The sequence below is a fragment of the Macrotis lagotis genome, chromosome 1, assembly GCF_037893015.1.
Source record: "Macrotis lagotis isolate mMagLag1 chromosome 1, bilby.v1.9.chrom.fasta, whole genome shotgun sequence".
Taxonomy (NCBI): Eukaryota; Metazoa; Chordata; class Mammalia; order Peramelemorphia; family Peramelidae; genus Macrotis; species Macrotis lagotis.
Genome location: NC_133658.1, coordinates 802,410,957 through 802,428,660, shown reverse-complemented (window position 1 = coordinate 802,428,660; position 17,704 = coordinate 802,410,957). Strand labels below are relative to the sequence as shown.

The window sequence follows — 17,704 nt, the reverse complement described above, 5'->3', positions numbered from 1 at the left end:
TAGAATATTAGAGTTAGAAGGAACCTAGAACATAGAATGTAGAAAGTCAATCTGGAAAGGACCTTAGAACATAGAACATAAAATAACCTAGAATGTTAGAACTAAAAGGGCATTAGACATTAAATATAGCACAATCTAGAAGGACTTGAGAACATAGGATGTCAGATCTGTAAGAGCTATTAGAGTGAACATAAAATGTGAGAAAGTAGAATATTAGAGCTGAAAAAGGATTTTAGAATGTGGAATATAGAATGTTGGACCTTAGAAGTTAAAAGTCAGACCTAGAAAGTAGCATAGGGGAAAAAGAATGCAGAATGTCAGAATTGAAAAGGATCTTCAAATATGAATGCGAAAGATAAGACCTTAAAGCACAAATGTCCCAAACTAGAAGGACTTTAAAATACAGAATGACAGATACAGAAGAAAATCTTGGAGATAATTTGGTTCAACTTGCTTGTTCTATAGAATAATAATAATAATAATAATAATAATAATACCTAGCATTTAAATATCACTTTAAAGTGTACAAAATACTTTTCATGTATTATTTAATTTGATCCTTATAAGGGTCTAAGAAAATGGAACTGAGAGAGAAGAGCAAATTGCTCTTCTCACCCTGGTGCCCCAAATATTGAGAGGAGTTTGTGGCACAATTTTTTGAGTCATAAAGTGTCAAAGAGAAAGAAAAAAACCATATAGAATATCTAGCCTGACCCCTTTACTTTTTTTAAAGAAATATTTTATTTATTTTTGAGTTTTACAGGTTTTTCCCTATTCTTGTTTCCCTCTCTCCCACCCCCCACAGAAGGCATTCTGTTAGTCTTTACATTGGTTCCATGTTATACATTGATCTCAGTTGAATGTGATGAGAGAGAAATCATATCCTGAAGGAAGAAAAATAAAGTATAAGAGATAGCAAAATTACATAAGAAAATAACTGTTTTCTTTTAAATTGAAGGTAATAGTCTTTGGTCTTTGATCAAACTCAACAATTCTTTCTCTGGATACAGATGGTATTCTCTATCGCAGATAGCCCAAAATTGTCCCTGATTGTTGCACTGATGGAATGAACAAGTCCATCAAGGTTGATCATCACCCCCATGTTGCTGTTAGGGTGTACAGTGTTTTTCTGGTTCTGCTCATCTCACTCAGCATCAGTTCATGCAAATCCTTCCAGGCTTCCCTGAATTCCCATCCCTCATGGTCTCTTTTTTCTTTTTTTCTTTTTTTTAGGTTTTTGCAAGGCAAACGGGGTTAAGTGGCTTGCCCAAGGTCACACAGCTAGGTAATTATTAAGTATCTGAGACTGGATTTGAAGCCAGGTACTCCTGACTCCAGGGCCAGTGCTTTATCCACTGCATCACCTAGCCGCCATACATATACCAGTGTTTGCTAAGTCATTCTCCAATTGAAGGACATTCACTTAATTTCTAAATCTTTGCCACCACAAACAGGGCTGCTATGAATATTTTTGTACAAGTGATGTTTTTACCCTTTTTCATCATCTCTTCAGGGTATATACCCAGTAGTGGTATTGCTGGATCAAATGGTATGCACATTTTTGTTGCCTCTTGGGCATAATTCATAATTGCTCTCCAGAAAGGATGGATGAGTTCACAGCTCCACCAACAAGACATTAGTGTCCCAGATTCCCCCCATCCCTTCCAACATTGATCATTTCCTGACCCCTTTACTTTTACAGATACCCAGAGAGTGGAAATAACCTGGTCAAGGCCATACAATAAGTTAATTAACCAGTATTAGTCTTCAGGTTTCCTGACTCCTCAGATCCAGTGATCTTCCAAAGAATATATCCTCAGGAGTGGGACTGAAGACATCTTCCATGGTGCCTAAAATACTATAATTATTATCATGTTTTTAGTTCAGCATTTTATTTTCAGAACAATGTTTGTATTAGTATTCATATTTTCCCACTTGTTGTAGGACCTTAGGTAATCATTCCCCTTCCTTTGGGTTTCAGTTTTCATATATTTAAAATGGAGATTGTTGTTATTCAATCATGTCCAACTTTTTGTGACCCCTTTTGGGATTTTCCTGGCAAAGATACAAGGGTGGTTTGCTGTTTCCTTCTCCAACTCATTTTACAAATGAGGAAACTGAGGGAAACAGGGTTAAAGTGACTTGCCTAGAATCATATAGTTAGTAAATGTCTGAGGATGGATTTCAACTCATGACTTCCCGACTCCTGGTCAGTTCTCCATCCACTCTAGTTGCACCAAATAGAAATAAATACATCTAAACTACCCACTCCTAATCCATTTGTGAGGATGAAATAAGATAATGGATGGAAAGTGCTTTGAAAACTGACAATGTAAAGGGTTAATAACATTAATTAATTACCAAATTGGCCTTATGCATTCTTTTCTTTTTAAGTTTTTGCTAGGCAATGGGGTTAAGTGGCTTGCCCAAGGCCACACAGCTAGGTAATTATTAAGTTAAGAGATTGGATTTGAACCCAGGTACTCCTGACTCCAGGGCCAGTGCTTTATCCACTGAGCCACCTAGCTGCCCCAGCCTTATGCATTCTTGAAAGCAATTTTGAATCATTAAAAAAAATGATTAAAATTCTCATATCCTTTGACCTGGAGATTGCACAGTTAGGCATATATCCAAGGAAGTTATTGGTAAAAATCGCACATCATTATAGTTATTTTTTATTTTATTTTTTAAAGATTTTATTCATTTTGAGTTTTACAATTTTTCCCCCTATTCTTACTTCCCTCCCCCCACCCCCCACAGAAGGCAATTTGCCAGTCTTTCCATTGTTTCCATGGTATACATTGATCCAAATTGAATGTGATGAGAGAGAAATCATATCCTTAAGGAAGAAACAAAAAGTATAAGAGATAGCAGGATCAGACAACAAGATAGCAGTTTTTTATTCTAAAGTAAAGTCCTTGGTCTTTGTTCAAACTCCACAATTCTGTCTCTGGATACAGATGTCATTCTCCATTGCAGATAGCTCAAAATTGTTCCTGATTGTTGCACTGATGAGATGAGTAAGTCCATCAAGGTTGATCATCAACCCCATGTTGCTGTTAGGGTATACAGTGTTGTTCTGGTTCTGCTCATCTCACTCAGCATCAGTTCATGCAAATCCCTCCAGGCTTCCCTAAATTCCCCTCCCTCCTGGTTTCTAATAGAACAATAGTGTTCCATGACATACATATACCACAGTTTACTAAGCCATTCCCCAATTGAAGGATATTTACTTGATTTCCAATTCTTTGCCACCATAAACAGGGCTGCTATGAATATTTTTGTACAAGTGATGTTTTTACCCATCCATTGGGGAATGGCTAAACAAATTATGGTCCATGAATGAAATATTACTGTTCATAATAAATGATGATTTTGATGCAGAGAATCATAGAAAGATTTATATGAACTGATACAGAGTGAAGTAGAGCCAAGAAATATCTACAATAACCTGTAAATAGTTTGAGCCCCTCCAAATGAAACATTGTAGCATTGGAATATTACAAAGAATAAGTTTGATCTCTAAGAAAAGATATGAGAAGACACCTCTTCTCTTTGTGTTGTGATAAGAGGAATCTACTGATGTGTTGTTATATGTTTAATATAGTGATTATTTTTCTTTTTTTCTTTTTAAAAATGTTATCTAGGATGACTTTATGGAATGGGGCAAAGAGTAGAATATAGGGGGAAATCAGCACTTGAAAATGAAAGCTATCAATAAGCATATTAAAATTATTAACAATAACAAAATTCTTAATGTGATTTTCTCCTCAGTGCATATGATTTTACTACAACCTTGGGTGTTTAGTCTGGCAAATATTGGTAATAAGTAGTCAACTTGGAGTCAGGTAATCTAGATTTGAACACTTGTTCTTCCAGTTGTTAGCTTCTTTTTGGTTTTTTGCATGTAAAATTAAGGGGATCAGAGTAGATGATTTCTCTAAGGTCCTTTCTGACTCTAAATCTTTAACTTCAGATCATAAAATGTGATAGGTAATTGATTTGTTTGAAGTCACACTAAGAGTTAATAGGAGAGTGGGGTGGCGTAGTGGCGTAGTGGCGTAGTGGCGTAGTGGCGTAGTGGATAAAGCACCAGCCTTGGAGTCAGGAGTACCTGGGTTCAAATCCAGTCTCAGACACTTAATAATTACCTAGCCGTGTGGCCTTGGGCAAGCCACTTAACCCCATTTGCCTTGCAGAAACCTAAAAAAAAAAAGTTAATGGGAGAGTGAGGAATTGAACTTAGTTTTCCAGATTCTGATATCCTTTCCATTGGACTATGATGACCATCAATCCCATTTGACTGATGAAGAAATGAAGACCCAGACAGGAAATCAATTACTCAATCATCAATCAACAAGTACTTATTAAGCACTCACTGGGCACTGTATGGGCATCTAGTGAACTGGGTTGAGTACTGGACCTGGAGTAAGGAAGACTCATCTTCGTGAGTTCAAATCTAGCCTTAGATTAGTTGTATGACCCTGGGCAAGTCACTTAACCCTGTTTGCCTCGGTTTCCTCATCTGTAAAATGAGTTGGAGAAGGAAATGGTTAACCTCTCCAGTATCTTTGCCAAGAAGACTCCCAAATAGGGTCATGAAGAGTCAGTTAAGAATGAAAATGACTGAACAACAACAGCAAAATTTATTAGCTAGTGCAAAGATACAGAGATGGAGATAGGTCATATATAAGAAACAGCAAAAAGACCTCTCTGGGCAAAGTGCAAGGTAAGGACTTTCTAATCTTTTTTTGTATCCTGGATTCTTTTGACAGCCTGGGGAATCCCTTCTCAAAATAATATTTTGAAATGCATAAAGTGAAATAGGATTACAGAGAAACCATTCTATTGAAATACAGCTTAATGGGGCAGCTAGGTGGCGCAGTGGATAGAGCACCAGCCCTGGAGTCAGGAGGACCTGAATTTAAATCTGGCCTCAGACACTTGATTATTGCCTAGCTGTGTGACTTTGGGCAAGTCACTTAACCGCATTGCCTTAAATAAATAAACAAAATTTAAAAAATACAGCTAACAAAATATTATTTGGAGTTCAGAGTCCAGGATTAGTTGATCCTTCTTTGTGGAGAGTGTAAGAAGAGGACTACTATATAACTAAGCTAGAAAGTTGTGGAGGTTTAAAAATCAAATTGAGGAGTTGAGGCAAGGATACAGGATGACTGTTGCTTATTCTATGACTTCTGAATAGGGAGACTCAGCTCCTCAGGAGAGGCCTGCAGCCCAGCTGTGGCACCATCAATCTGTATTCCCTTCTCTGAGCTCAATTTCTAACATTAGCAAGACCTGGGGAGAAACTTTGAGAAGAGCCAAGAGCTAACAGAGCACCTCCGGCTTTGAGTCTTCTGGGAGCCAAGACCTTGAATTGTGGAAGAGTTTGATTTAGAAAGATGGCTGCCCAGAGAATCCTGCAGAACGACTCTGGCCAGGAAATTCTGGCTTTGGTTCCGCTGATCCTCAGAGGATCGACCCATCCCACTTCCCAGCCTTGGCAGTCCTCAGCAGCCCTACACCCCAACTCCCTCCTTCTCTCCCTGAGGCCCAGATCTGCGGCCTCCTCTTCCCTGACTTTTCCAATGCCTTCTTCCCATAGCCTCATGGGAGTCAGAGGGAAAGGAACTTTAGAGATGTTCAACAAGAATTTAAGAGCTTTATAATTCTGAAGCTATATAAACACAGGTAATTATAACTCCCAGCATCTCTGCAGGAAAAAAAACTCCAAATGGGGTCCCAAAAAGTCAGACACGAGTGAAAAATAACTATATGATATAATCATATATAATAATGTAATAAGTATAGATATAATGTATACATAGAATATAAGTAGATATTATATTATATAATATAAATATATAATTATATGTTAATTTAATATATAATGTAATCATAATGTTATAATGAATGTAATTATATAATACACTATAATTTTGTTGATTCAAGAGTAATTTATTAAGTGCCTATTCTATTCTAGGCTTTGAAGGTGAACATATTATTATCTATCTATCACAAACATTCTAGGAAGTAGGTACCATTATTATTTTCCCCATTATCTAGATGAGAAAACTGAGGTTAATGGAGGTTTAATGACTTGCCCAGTGTACCACAGCTAGTAAGTATCTAAAACTGGATTGGAATTCAAGTCTTCCTGACTCAAGGCCCCAGTGCTATATCCACTGTACCAGTTCGATGTCTCATCCATTCTCTTAGAATGGCCTATAGAAAGACTCCAAAGGCTTCAAATCAGGAGAAAAGAATTTATGTCCCTGCTCCTCTCCCTGCCTCACTCTAGGACCTTGAGCAAATAATTTCCTCTTTCTCAATATATGTAAAATAGAGGAGTTGGATTAGGCCAATGGTTCTTAAAGAGTTGTCCTAGGAGCCTCCAAGATTCTTTTAGGAATCATCAAGGTCAAAATTATTTTTAAAATAATACTAAAATATTTTTTGTTTCTAATATGGATAGATGGAGCCCACCTAATTTCTATGATCAAATGATCCCAATTCACATCCCATCACAAGATCTCAATTCTGTTCTTGGTAAAATATTCAGCCTCCTTCACAGAACTGATGTGAGGGGTCTGTGGGATGACATGGCAAGTTTTTGTAAATTATTACAAGAGTGATGGTATCGTTATTATTGTCTTGCATCCTCCATGAAACTTTTCACTGACTGCCTCAATCCACATTAATCTTTTCTTTAGAAAAAATCCTTTTAGGTTACTTCAGAGAAGAGAAGATTTAGAGGGGGAAGTGAACTCTCCTGCCAAACATTTAAAAGAGGCAGAAATGAAGGCTCTGTTTGGTCCCAGAGAGTGGAACTAGGGCCAATACTGTGGAATGTTATGGAGGGCTGTGTGTGTGTGTGTGTGTGTGTGTGTGTGTACAATTTACTTTTCAGTGGAAAGAAGTTTCTTAGCAATCAGAGCACCCCACAATGAATGGGATAGTTGGATGACTTTCAATAGCTGAATTTTAGTTTCCTTTTCTGTAATATGAAGGAGTTTTAGGTAGCATAGTGAATAGAGCTACTAGCCCTGGAGTCAGAAGACCCGAGTTCAAATCTGACCTCAGATACTTAATACTTACCTGTCTGACCTTGGGCAAATCACTTTAACCCCATTTCCTTGCAAAAAGCAAAAAACAAATATGAGGTAGGTTTACTAGGTCACAGAATCTGAGAGATGTATTGGATCTAATCTACCATTTAGTCCAACTCATACGTAAGTAAAAGTGCCCTGGACAATCTATTCAACAAGGCATCATCCAGCTTTGGACTTGAAGACTTCCAAGGAGAGAGGACCCTCTCCCTGCCTTCCAAGGCAAGCAATTTAGCCAGCCTATTAGGAAATGTTTTATGCATCATTTCTAGTTCTAGCTTCTGAAACCAAGAAGGTCAAACCTAAACAAATCCCTCCTTCATCTGACATTATTTCAAATTACTTGAATACATGTAGGTTTGGAAGATGGAACATTCCAGGAAAAGTGAGCAGGCCAGCTTGGCTGAATATAGAGTACATAAAGGATAGTAATAGAAAATAAACCTTGAAAAGAAAGATTGAGAAGTCTTAATTTCCTGAGGAATTTTGATTTTTTTCTTTTTTAATCTCGAGGAAATAGTAGTTGTCCTTTGACTTCAAAGAAGACCACGACATCAGGGAAGATATGAGTGATTACAGGAGGGGTGTTGTGCAAAGACACCATTCTCACCATTCCATTTGAGTCCAGTGATCTGACATAGTAAGATCACAGTGGCTGGTGATCAATGGGAGACTTTGATCTTTTCCCATATCACTGAGGCTTCTCACTGGTCAACAAATGTTCAATAGTATGGTAAAGTCTTAGGATTAGAGAAAACTCTTATTACAGTAGTATAAGTGAGAGGGTATGACTGTGAGTGGAGAGAAGTGGATATTTGAGAAAGATGCTGTGTAAGTAGAATGTTTGAACATTGGGGAGGAGGAGGAAAGATTCAAGGATGATTCTGAGGTCACAAACCTCATCTTTAAATGTAGCTCAGTGAAGGCTAGTTCATCAAATGAGATTGGAATAGGAGACTAGGCAGATCTTGCTTATCACAGAAGTAAGAAAGGAGAGGAATTTAGAAGAGGGAACTGACAGAAGCAAAATTAGAGAAATAAATGAAGATGAGGACTGTTCAAAGGCCATAAGATTTGGCACTTGAGACCACTGGTCAATGAGGGTTAGCAGAATGGTAGTGTCAGAAACCATAATATAAGGGGTTAAAAAGAGAGTGGGAGGAAATCCTCTTGTATTTCTCTAGAACCTTTGACCTTTATGTTACTTCTTTTTTATGTGGCAAAATATCTGAGTTTTGAGAAAGTTCTATGACTAATATTACAGGTAAAAAGTAACAAAATTGGCATTTAAACTCCTTTTCTTTAACTTCCAGTTCACAGCTTGCGATGAGATTTCTTTATCCAGATGAAGTTTAGATTGATCCAGAAACAGTCACAATTCTTTTTACTGCAAAAATTAAAAAAAAAAAGAGCCAAGTGCAACTTTAGAAGCACAAGGTATGGATTTTCTCCCCAAGCATCCTAGGGCAGATAGTGCCTTTATGGTTCTCACTTACACATATTATGTGATGGTCTAGAAAGAGATACACTCAGTATTTGAGAAGGTTGACTCTTTGAAACAGTTGTTCGCTGGGCAGAAGCTGCAGTGTCAGAGGGAGCAGCTGCCAGTGACTTTTGTAGACAAACAGAAGTTAGTAAAAGTTCTCTCATTTAGACCAAGAAGTATTTAATCCCTTCCTTCATTTTATGTCAATCCTAAACCCCGAGTTGAATACATTGATTGACCCAAATTGCTGCCTCAAGGGAAAAAATGCAGCATCAGTAGATTCCAGCAAATAAAAAGTCCTTGGGGTTACAGTGGGGTTACAGGGACATAGTTGATAGAAGAATCTCTCTATTGGAATTTGGGTTGTCTGGGTCTATTTATGGGTCCACAGATTACCATGTAAATATACAGATAATTGAATATGAAAAAACAAAACTCTGAGACAAAACGATTAGATTTAGTTGTGATGATACAGCTAACTTTTTCAGGGTCATATTTAAAGCATCTATTGAAATCTTACTCTTTGTCTGATAGAAAGGTCCAGATTTCCACTGATTGAAGAAAGTTGTACATGAATCATCTACTGCAAGCAAAACATCATTTTCTTTCTTAAGTTATCCTTTCAATAGTAACTATAAATCAACAGAAGATGCACAAATATCAGGAATAATATTTTATACATAATACAGCTAATAAATACTAATCTGAAAGGCATAGTGAGGATGATTAAAAAGTGAGAATTACGGGGCAGCTAGGTGGCATAGTGGATAAAGCACCGGCCCTGGAATCAGGAGTACCTGGGTTCAAATCCGGTCTCAGACACTTAATAATTACCTAGCTGTGTGGCCTTAGGTAAGCCACTCAACCCCATTTGCCTTACAACAAAACCTAAAAAAAGGAAGTGAGAATTACAATATGACTGAGGGCAAGCCTATTGAGAATGTTGTGGAAGGAATTTGTTTTCAGATATTGATTAGACTGAAGCAATTAGGTGGCACAGTGTATAGAGTACCAGATCTGGAGTCAGGAGAACCCGAATTCAAATTTTACCATGGAAACTTATTAGCCATGTGATCCTGAGCAAAGTACTGGACCCTGTTTGCCTCAGTTTCCTCACTTGTGAAATAAAGTAAATGGCAAACTACTTTATTGTCTTTGCCAAGCAAACCTCAAATGATGTCATGAAGAGTGGGGCATGATTGAAAAATGACTAAACAACAATTGATTGGATTGGATGACCACTAAAATCCCTTTCAACTCTGAAATTTTGTGATTCTATTTAGTAATTGTTCTGACTTCTCTCTCAAAGAGCCAGAATGGCTGCATCTCTTTTTCTCAGGGATCCAGGGAAACCCCTGAAATGTTGAAGGTATCTTTCTAGAGTACTGTCAGCTTGATCCTCAAATCTAATATATTTCTCCTACTTTTAATTGCCATTGATTAATACCCTGGTTCCATTTATACATTTATCAAGGAATTTTTACAGAGATATTACTTAGAAGACATTGCAAGATCAAAAGTATAATTATCTCTCCCTAACACCTGGCTATGTATATGGGGGTGGATACTTTTCCCAATGTCACTTTGGTACTAGGGGAGAATGGACTCAGATTTAATGTGCTTCCTTGCATAGCACCCACCAATTCACTAAAAACTGCATTGCTGTTAGATAAATCCTTTTCTTAGCTTTCAATCTGGGTCCCAAAGATTGCTCTTCACTCCTTGGGGCCTCAGAGCTGGATTGTTGGTTGTGAAGTCTGACATGGCTTCATCCTTGGGCCTCCATCTCTAATTTTTTTTGTTTAAAATGGAAGAACAAATATTAAGACTTATAACCAAGACCTACATTCATAAACTACATGTTGGCTTGAAACCTTCCCCCTTACAGCATTGTCTTTTCTCATCAGAACTCCACCACACAGGAATATGCTTCCCAGCCCAAGTTCTGGTTAAACAGCCAATTAAAAAAAGTCTCCTTTATCACATGATATAGGAGTCTGGAACCAGTTACAGAATGTATGAAAATTCTCTAAAGTCAAAAATGAGGATTATATTAGGTGAGCACTTTGCATATCCTCATAGGGAGTGGACTCATTGGTCAGTTTTTTGTTACATTATGAAAGTGGGTCTCGAGAGATTAAATGATTTACTCCAGGTCAAATAAATAGTAAAAAGTAGAACCAATATTTGAACCTGTCTTCTGATTCCAGCTCCTGGATTATTTCCATTGGACTATTCAACTAGACCCTTAGGACCACATAGCAAGCTTTTTACTCCACCCTGCCACCCCCAAGGATTGACCATCATATTCTTCTCATTAGCCATCTCCTCTCTTCCAGAGACCACGATGACACTATCTTTCCTCGGATAATCTCGTCTCCTAGTATATTAAGAATAATAGCTCCTCATGGTTGGGCCGGCTGGAAGGGGGAGGGGGGGTCCTCTCCCTGATCCGCCCCAGATGCCAGTGCCACGGTGCTCTGGGCCCTGCGGCAGGGCCAGGCCAGCCGCCTTGCGAAGGCCCCGCACGGGCCGGGCTGTGTGCTGGTCTTGCTTCTGTGGCGCCTTCGAGGCCGAGGTGCTGGGCACGCTGCGCACAGGCCACCTGCTGCCACTGGGGGCCGTGGGGGCCTCCGGGGGCAAGGACTCCACGGTGCTGGCCCATGTGCTGCAGGCCCTGAACAGCCGCCGCATCGGAGGCTACCGGGATGCGGCACTGGCTGCTGTGCGCCGCCAGGCTGCTCGCTGGCAGCTGCCCCTGCACGTGGTGGCCTATGCACAGCTCTTTGGGGGCTGGACCATGGACGAAGTGGCCCGCCGGGCGGCCCGGGAGCCGGGCGGGGCCCGGGCCTGCTGCACCTTCTGTGGGGTGCTAAGGCGCCGGGCGCTGGAGGAGGGGGCCCGGGCCGTGGGGGCCACGCACATTGTCACAGGACACAATGCAGATGACATGGCAGAAACAGTGCTCATGAACTTCCTCCGGGGAGATGCTGGCCGGCTGGCTCGAGGAGGGACACTGGGTGCCCTGCCCCGCTGCCGCCCCCTTCAGTTTGCATCCCAGAAGGAGATCACCCTCTATGCCCATTTCCAGGAACTGGACTACTTCTCTGAAGAGTGTGTCTATGCCCCTGAGGCCTTCCGGGGCTACGTAAGGGACTTGCTCAAGGCCCTGGAGGCCACCCGGTCTTCAGTTGTCAGACCTCCCCCCCCCCCCCCGTGCCTGTACCCGCTGCGGGGCTCTGGTCAGCCGCTCCCTGTGCCAAGCCTGTGCCTTACTTGATGGTCTCAACCGTGGAAGACCCCGCCTGGCCATTGGCAAGGGCAGAAAAGGGTTGGGGGAAGAGGGTGAGGGAGAGAACTGTACTTCTAGGGATAGGGGGCACCCCACCCTGACTGGAGCCATTCAGGCCTTCTAGAGTCTTAAACCAGAGATATTCTGGGACCCTTTTGGGGTCCTAGGTTTCTTGTATGACTAGATTTCTTGGATGCTGATGGGTTCTAGTATCCTCCATGAATTTTGATTCTCTGCTTTGAAAGTCTAGGTCACTATCAGAGTTCTGGACTCTTTAATAGATTTTAGGGCTCCTCTAGACTAAAAAATCTAGACACCCCCAGCTGGTCTCTGTATTCTCAGGGGAGCCTGGACCTTTCAGAAGACTGAGTCTTGAGCAGGTTTCTGGGTCTCAAATCTTCCCTTGAGGTTTGGAGTACTTCTTTGGGATTCTAGATATACTGACATGAGGACTCAAAATAAACCTTGCAAGTCAACACTCTGAAAAAAAAAAACTTCCACTGTATCTCCCCCATCCTCTCCTTTGCTCTGTTATCTAAAAGGCAGTCCTTGGGCAAGCCACTTAACCACATTTGCCTAGCAAAAACCTAAAAAAAAAAAAGGCAGTCCCTTCTTGTTGGGTATACAAAGACAAAAAACTTAACAGTCCCACAGGGGGAACATAAAAGGGACAAATAGAAGTATACCAAGTAATTTGAAGAGAGAATGACTTGCAGGGAGGAGGAAAGGCTTCATGTAGCAAGTGACTGATACCTGGACTGATTTTGGAGGAAGCTAGGTATTCTAATTCCTTATGTATTAAAAGACATTGACTCATTAAACAAGTATTTAGACACCAATCTATCTTTCCAGAGAGAACTCATATTACTCCTCCTCATGAACTTTATGTTCCAGCCAAATTGACCTATTTGTTCTTCTCTCCCCACACCATTTCACCCAGTGATGATCTTTCTCTATCAGGCTTCATGTAATTATATCTATAAATATAACTACATCCCTGTCTGTTTGCCTATCTCTTTTGTATATATGTATTTTCCTCTTTTGATTTCATGCTCCTCTATCTATTTATGTGAACACTTAGATGGCATAATATATAGGACAGCAGGCCTAGAGTCAGTAATATTTGAGTTCAAATCTGTCTTCAGACATTTCCTAGCTGTGTTACCCTGGACAAGTCATTTATCTCTGTTTACTTCAGTTTTCTCTTCTGTAAAATGATCTGGAGAAGGAAAGGGCAAATCTTTGCCGAGAGAAAATCTTTGCCAAGAAGGAAAGGGCAATATCTTTGCCAAGAAAACCTAAAAATGGGATCACAAAGAGGCAGACACAACTAAAATGACAGAGGAACAATAATAGTACCATGTAGATAAGCATATGTCTGTCTTCTTTCTAACTCATTTTCATCTCTCATTATATATGTATATATCTTTCTTATCTACCATTCTCTTTATCTGTTGCATTCAGTCCAGGGTTCTTTCTGTGTGTATATTCAGGATTGACCAAAGCAGAAAAAACGCCTCATTCGATTCAATGTAACTTGCATTTTTTAAAAGCATTTTCTCTGAGCTGATACTTGGGAACAATTCAAAGTCCCTGGCTTTATGGAGTTCATAGTCTGTTGGAGAATAAGATGCCTATGATATACAATATTATGTAAATGCATTAGAAGCTCCAACTATACAAGAGCTTAGAGGGATTAAAGATGACTTCCTGAGGAAATTGGTCTTGGAATAGGGCCTTAAAGGTTGGGATGGACTTCAGCAGGTAGTAAAGGGGGAAGGAGGGAGGATAATCCAGTCACAGAGGATATCAAAGGTATTTACTTGTCCCTCTGCTAGGAAATTTACTTTCTGAGTCTGGCCCCTGACCCATGCAAATAGGGAAGGAAGAAGGGATGAGGAAAAAGAAAGGCAAAGGAGGACTCATGCCTACTGATGACATTAGAAAGTATTCTTTCTTTTTTCCCTTCATACATTCACTGGTCCATTCATTTTCTTTCTTCACTGGCCTCACTCTGGCCTCATTCTCTTCATTAAATTAAACACTGCCCTAGTTTGGACCCTCACTGCTTTTTGACCCGACTATTTTAAGAGCTTCCAATCTGATGCATAATAGTCTTTTTTGCATGCTGTCACATTAGAATGTAAGCTCCTTGGGGGCAGGAATTATTTTTTCTTTTCTTTGTGTCACCAGTTTAGCACAAATACCAAGTGTTTAATAAGGATTGCTGATTTGGTTAGCACCATGCCTTGAGAATAATAGATCCTCAGTGAACATATATTGAATTGAATTGAATTGGTCTCCTTGTCTCTCCCATCTGTTTCCCTCTAGTCTATCCTATGTATTATCAGATCTAGATTCCTAATCCTGTTCCTCCTCTGATAAAGCACCTCCTTCTCTCTCTCTCTCCTCTCTCTCTCTCTCTCTCTCTCTCTCTCTCTCTCTCTCTCTCTCTCTCTCTCTCTCACACACACACACACACACACAGAAACATACATACCACATTTGTTCCCTATTGCTTACTAGACAAAACTAATTTCCTCAGCTTGGCATTCAAGGTCTTTCATACTCTGATTAAAATCTGCCTTTCTAGCTTTACTTCCTACTACTCCCCTTTATACATTCTAAGTTCCAGATAAATTATATGACTGAATGACAGTTCAACCAACTCCCCCATGATCCCTTCTGCCCCTTGATCTCAGACATTTTGTATTCAAAGACTTAGTTTTATTTTGCCTCATTATCTTTCTCCTAGATGATGGGCTCCATGAGAGTAGAAATATTCAGTCTTTTATCTCCAGCAAGCCATAGTGATTAGCAAATTCCAAATAGCTGATTAGTTCAATTCTATGATTTCAAGATTCTATAATTCTATATGATGTTAAAATCGAAGATTCTTTGGGGGTGGGAAGAGATCTTCCTGATAGCCCCAGAATCATGCCAGATAAAGACCATGTACATTGTCTATTTGTGAGACTACTTTACTTTCCAAAGTCAGAATTTCTGGAAGCAGGTTCTCTCAGTTTCTCTAGAATATTCATTTTGGCATCAATTCTTGGGAAACATTGTGAGAGTTCCCACACTGGGAGTTGGGAGTGACAAAACAAAGATAAAAGCACAGCACTCTGGATTTCTGGATTTTTCCCTTTGGCCACAAGGTCCAGACTACCAGTGTTGGATTATGATCTTTCAGAGCTTAATTTTATTGATTACCTTACTTTTATTGATTATCTAGATCTAAGAAAAAGTTGGAAAAATATTAATAATAATTTAATTGGTTAAATAAATAATTAATAACTATTAAGATTAAATTTAAAGTGTGTTGTGTGTACATTTATTTTTGAGAGCCAATTATTAAACATTTGCTATATACCACTAGTTATAGGGATTCCTGTGGCTGTTGTAGTGGATTATATAACATGAAAGTGAGTGGAGTGTGTTATATAGTAGTGAAGCAAAAGATAATGGGCATCAGGTTAAAAGAGTAAATTAAATACTTAACCCTGTCTCAGAATAAGAAATTCAGTAAGCCATCAATGAACTCTCTAAGAAAAAAATCTCCAGGGCCAGATGGATTTACAAATGAATTCTACTGAACATTCAAGGACCAATTGGTTCCAATTTTATCTAAACTTTTGTAAAAAAATAAGTGAAGGAGACCTGCCAAATTCCTTCTATGACATTAATATGATGCTAATGCTTAAACCAGAAAGCATCAAAACAGAAAATGAAAATTATAGACCAATCTCCCTAATGAATATGGATGCAATTTTTTTTATTTATTTTTTTTGATGCAAAAATTTTAAGTAAAATATTAGCAAAGCGATTACAGCAAGTTATCACTAGTGTAATACCCTAATGATCAAGCAGGATTTATACCAGGAATGCAGGATTGGTTCAATATTAGAAAAACTATGAGCATAATTGACTCTATCAATAACAAATCTAACAGAAATCATGATTATCTCAATAACTACTGAAAAAGTTTTGGCAAAATTCAGCACTCATTCCTACTAAAAACACCAGAGAGCATAGGAATAAATGTAATGTTCCTTAAAATGATAAACAGTATCTATCAATCAATAAGCATTGTATGTAATGAGGATAAGCTAGAAGCATTTCCAGTAAGATCAGGGGTGAAACAAAGATGCCATTATCACTATTATTATTTAATAAAATTTGCAGAATATAAAATAAACCCTCAAAATTCTCAGAATTTCTATATGTTACAAACAAGATATAGTAGCAGGCAATAGAAAGATGAATCCTATTTAAAATAACTTTAGACCTGGGGCATCTAGACAGGAGGACTGGAGTTCAAATCCAACCTCAGACACTTAATAATTACCTAGCTGTGTGACCTTGGACAAGTCACTTAACTCCATTGCCTTGCAAAAACAAAACAAAACAAAATAACTTCAGACCCCCATAAAATACTTGGGCGGGGTCCTAATCTACCAAGGCAGACTCAGAAACTTTATGAAAACAACTATAAAACACTTTTCACACAAATAAAATCAGATTTAAATAACTGGGCAGATATCAGTTGCTCATAGGTAGGCTGAGCTAATATAATAAAAATGACAATTCTAGCTAAATTAAATTACTTATTTAGCACCATACAATCAAATTTCAAAAATCATAACTAAATTCATATAGAGGAACAAAAGATCAAGAATATCAGTTGAATTAATGAGAAAAAAATGCAAAGGAAGGCAGCTAAATCATACCAGATCGAAAATATTATAAAGCATCAGAAACAATTGTTACAATTAATGTTTTTGACACAGGTCTCATTTCTAAAATATATAGAGAATAAAGTCAAATTTATTAAAAAAAAAGTTATCCCCTAATTGATAGTCAAAGGATATGAACGTAATTCTCAAAGAAATCAAAGCTATCTATAGTCATATGAAAAACTGCTTTAAATCATTATTGATTAGAGAAATGTAAATTAAAATATCTCTGAGGTACTACCTCACACCTCTCAGATTGGTCAATATGACTTGAAAGAATAATGATCAATGTTGAATGGGATGCAGGAAAACTGGGAATGCATAGTTGGTGGAATTGTGACCTGATCCAACTTTTCTGGAGAGCAATTTGGAATTATGTCCAAAGGGCAATAAAAATGTGCATACCCTTTGATCCAGCAGTACCACTACTAGGTCTGTATCTTGATGAGATCATGAAAAAAGTGAAAATGTACAAAAATATTCATAGCAACTCTTTTTGTAATGGTAAAGAATTGGAAATTGACAGGATTCCCGTCAATTGAGGAATAGCTGAACAAATTGTGATATGTGAATATAATGGAATACTATTGTTCTATAAAGAATCATGAGGGACAGAACTCCAGTAAAGCCTGGAAAGATTTACATGAATTAACACTGGGTGAAATGAGCAGAACCAGGACATTTATACACATTACCAATAACATGGAGTGATGATCAACTATGATGGATTTGTTCATTTCAGCAGTACTACAATCAAAGACATTTTTTAGGGACTTGTGATGGAAAATTCCATCTGTATCCAAACTTCAATTTTATTTTAGTTTTTTTTTCAAGGCAATGGGGTTAAGTGGCTTGCCCAAGTCCACACAGCTAGGTAATTATTAAGTGTCTGAGGTCAGATTTGAACTCAGGTAAGGGCTGGTGCTCTATCCACTGTGCCACCTAACTGCCCTCGTCTTCAATTTTTCAAAGTTGTCTTATATATTATGTCATTTTGTTCTCTTTAATATTTTCTTTCTTTCGTTTGGATCTGATTCTTTTCTCACAACACATTCATTTATCGATCTATGTTTGGCAT

General features: G+C 38.6%; 2 pseudogenes; both read left to right on the top strand.

Annotated features, from left to right (window-relative positions):
• Positions 1–5,945: 5,945 nt before the first annotated feature.
• Positions 5,946–10,004, top strand: LOC141488632 (BTB/POZ domain-containing protein 1 pseudogene; annotated as a pseudogene).
• A 1,055-nt stretch (positions 10,005–11,059) lies between these two features.
• LOC141488624 (cytoplasmic tRNA 2-thiolation protein 1 pseudogene) lies at positions 11,060–13,399 on the top strand (annotated as a pseudogene).
• Positions 13,400–17,704: the final 4,305 nt, after the last annotated feature.